Raw genomic sequence first — 3,623 nt, 5'->3', positions numbered from 1 at the left:
CGAAAAGAAAAGCAAAAGGATTGCAGATCTGGAAAAGGTACAATCCTATCACAATTCCTAACCAAACACAATGAGATCTATTGGATGGGAATCGAAATAATTTAATTTTTCGCTGTGCATGTATAAGTAGATTCCCAACAGTATGTTTGCATTACTCTTATATATAACTAATAATTCACATAAAAATGACTGTTAATAATATATTAAATGTGCATGAGAGTGTCTATACTTGTTAATTTGTTTTTTAAAATTTTCATGGTTGAAAAGAAAAGATTCTGTTTTCATGAATAATTCCTAAACTTGAAATCTTGATTAACAATTGTTGATATAAGTATTAGTTACATTTTAAATAAGTGTTATACTCAAAACAATCTATGCTGAACGTAACAATTTAGTAGTAATTGTAAAAAAGATAAGTCTTGGTATACATAAAATATGTACATAAGGATATCTATGCTCCTCACATGGGGTGGGTCACATGGGATGAGGTCCACCTCGTGCGGGTCCCATCCCATGTGAGAGGTGTGGATACTCTTATGTACCCAAATTAAATACACATCAAGTCTGTTCGGTAGTGATTATAAAAATTGATTTTTTGACCGTTAGATAAAAAATAAGTCCCATCCGTGAGTAAGTCAAAAATGACGATTGAAACGATGAAATAACGATATAAAAAATTAATTTCTTGAGATAAAAGATTGCTATCAAACGGAGCTAAATTTACATCCTGTATCCCAAATCCCAAAAAAAATCAGTTTCATGTTTATAGCTATTGTCGATTATAGGAAGTAATCCCAATTCTAACTTTATTTTTATCCTTGACTCCCGAAAATTTCATTTAAGACCAAAGTCAATAATTTTTTCACCTTGAAAAACGTAAAATATCAAAGTTTGGTATACATTTATTGCCTAGTTAATGATCATAAATCCAAACAACATATTTTGGACGACGTTTCAACTTTCAAGATCTTCCTTATATTTTTGTGATTATATATAGCATTATAGAAATTGCTAATTATTTTTATTATATTTAGGCGATTGGAGTTTGTACAATTGACCATATTTGAAATTTGTTAATTATTTTTATTTTATAATACATGGATGATATGAAATTTTATCACCAGTCATCTTAAAAATTAATATTTAGGCAACATGAAATTTAACTATTGACATCCAATAAAATAATGACTCGATTGAGACAACAATATTAAAATTCAATTTGAGTTCTAAACATATAGAATTGCTCATTTGAATTTTTGATAATTAATATCATAATAGGTATTTCCTTGTAGATTTATCTTGTTAGAAAGAGTAGCTCAACCTCTTCATGAGCCTGTTTGGAAGTTATTTTAATAATTGATTTTTTGACCGTTAGGAGAAAAGTGGGGTCCACCTGTGAGAGAAGAAGTCAAATATGACGGTTGAAATAGTGAAAATAACGATCAAAAAATCAATTTTTTTGGAGGGAAAAATCACTCCCAAACAGGCTCGTATGTTTGACTCATTTATAAATACTCAAATAACTTTTTATCTACACATTTCTAGAAATCTATTAGCATTATTTATTTATTTACCACTCATTTCTATCTATTTATTATTTAAATAATTTATCATTTTTTTTCAAACATGATTAGACATTAATTATTATTTTTATATTTAAACAGTATGAAAAGCTCTTAACGTGATTATGCAATAATATATCCTTTTCACACGTAATTCATAAACAAAAAGTAAATAAATTTTTTTCTTAGTCCTATCACTATTTCTACCTCATTGTGTTTTAGATTATAACTTCTAATGTTCAAAACGTGCATTTTCAGTATACAATATTATACAAGCGCTATAAAACAAATCTTGCTTATTTTTTTCTAATGTTATTTGTCGAGTACTTCACCGTCCACTTATGACTTATCGAATCTAAAGCCGATTTATAATAATTTCCATTGATTGCCCTCGGGACATATTCTAGTGGTGCAAAAGACAGGAGTGAGGTAGTCTCAGTCTTGCTGGTAGTCACAGTGTGAGAGTTCGATTCTTGAGATATAGAATTAGATTCTTTGTGGGCACCAGTGTATGGACAAGCTCTTGTTCCTTTATCTGCTGGAGTACATCCCGCGATTTACCTCCCTCACGATGCTCCAGGGACGGGATGGTGGGACCTTTAAGGTTGGGGTTCAACCTTTTTTTTGTTTTTTTAAATGTAATTTGTTGGGATGTTGATGTTGCAAGTTGAACGTCATATTTGGAAGTCAATTTTCACAGCTGTTTCATCTCTTACATCACAAAAAAGGGCTTCAACTACTGCAGTTTACTTCTAAAGGAAATCACATTCTCCCTGTGCCCTTTGCATAATTTTCTTTTGCAGATCCCATGCTTCATGCACCCAGGATCCATGATCATCATCCGTCTACGGGACTGGCCCACCAGAATATACACCATCGAAAAATCAACTTCATGGGATAGCCGACAGGAAAATAAAATATATTAAAAATAATAATTACACTGTTCATAATTGGATATTTAAATCGTGTAAGTGACATATAATTTTTCTTTTCCCAAATTATTAAGCACAAATCCATTATTTAATTCACGGAGCTTCCTGTATCACAGTCGAAATAGCAATGCGTTCTTTATTCCTGCTAAGATGGAGAGACAAAAATTTTGAAATTCAAGAGAAAATCACGACGAAACAAGCTAATTTTTACAGTAAGTGTGAAATATCGTTTATACATTCTTCCAAATAGAGGCTAAGCCACAATAACAACGATTTTTATCCTTCAAAAATCCAAATGATAAGCACTTGAATCAGTCTCATTTAGGGTGGAAAAGAGTTGAATGTTTACTCACATATAACACTCAATGGACTATTCAATCAAACCAAAGTAAGAAATTATATCGATATTTTACATTCTTATGCTCTTAATCGCGCTCTAATAATCACATAGGGATGTTAACATTTAAGTTAATCAAGAGACAAGTCAAAAAATCTTTCGGTATGTACTTTACTATCGGATGAGTAACGGAATACATTCTCTCTCTCTCTCTCTCTCTCTCTCTCTCTCTCTCTCTCTCGCCAAAGTAGGCATCATATGGATTGTGCAACAAGTTGATTTTCCTTATTTGTTGATCCAATCTAAAAATCGAAAGTGCCAAAGAAATGAGATATTAATGCTAAAATTATTTCGTCATAAAAAATTCACATGTTGCAAATCTTAGACCGTGATTGGTTTGCCGTTTTCGACCCATTTTCCGTTTTTCGTTTTCGAAAATGCGGAAAAAGCATTTGGTCCGTCGTTTTCAAAGACGCATTTTCGAAAACGAGTTAAAATTTATAACTAAAAACGCAAAACAAGTTTTTATTGTTTTTAGTTATAAATGTTGAAAACGCTCAAAAAGCGGAAAACGGACCGTTTTCGGGGAAAACTAAAAATCATTTTGAAAATAAAAATGAAAAATGGAAATCAACTGCAACCTTAGCTTCTTCTATGAAACTTGGTAGCAAAGTGTTATATTTGGAGCATTATTGGTTTATTAATAAGTTTGAAAAGATTACTTGTATATGTATTTTGACTGTTGAATTAAGTTATTTTTAATTAGTAAAAAGTTAAAATATGTATGTTACT

Source organism: Olea europaea, chromosome 8 (assembly GCF_002742605.1).
Source record: "Olea europaea var. sylvestris chromosome 8, O_europaea_v1, whole genome shotgun sequence".
NCBI lineage: Eukaryota > Viridiplantae > Streptophyta > Magnoliopsida > Lamiales > Oleaceae > Olea > Olea europaea.
The sequence above is the reverse complement of the archived record's forward strand: the minus strand, read 5'-3'. Positions refer to the sequence as shown.